The following is a 380-nucleotide window of genomic DNA, read 5'->3' as shown; positions in this document are numbered from 1 at the left end:
AAATAATTATAAAGTTTTGACCACACTGAGTCGGGTTTTTTCTCTGTCAGTAAAAGAATATAAAAGAACCGGATATGATAGTGCAATGACTATAATGATTATAACCACTTATTTTAGTAAAAGAAATCATCCATCCATCCATCCATCTTCTTCTGCTTTATCCGGGGCTGGGTCGCGGTGGCAGCAGCCTAAGCAGAGAAGCCCAGACCTACCTCTCCCCAGCCACCTCCTCCAGCTTATCCGGGGGAACACCAAGGCGTTCCCAGGCCAGCCGAGAGATATAATCTCTCCAACGTGTCCTGGGTCTGCCCCGGGGCCTCCTCCCAGTGGGGCATGCGCGGAACACCTCACCTAGGAGGCGCCCAGGAGGCATCCTTGTC

This window comes from Pelmatolapia mariae, linkage group LG22 (genome assembly GCF_036321145.2).
Source record: "Pelmatolapia mariae isolate MD_Pm_ZW linkage group LG22, Pm_UMD_F_2, whole genome shotgun sequence".
Taxonomy (NCBI): domain Eukaryota; kingdom Metazoa; phylum Chordata; class Actinopteri; order Cichliformes; family Cichlidae; genus Pelmatolapia; species Pelmatolapia mariae.
The sequence above is the reverse complement of the archived record's forward strand: the minus strand, read 5'-3'. Positions refer to the sequence as shown.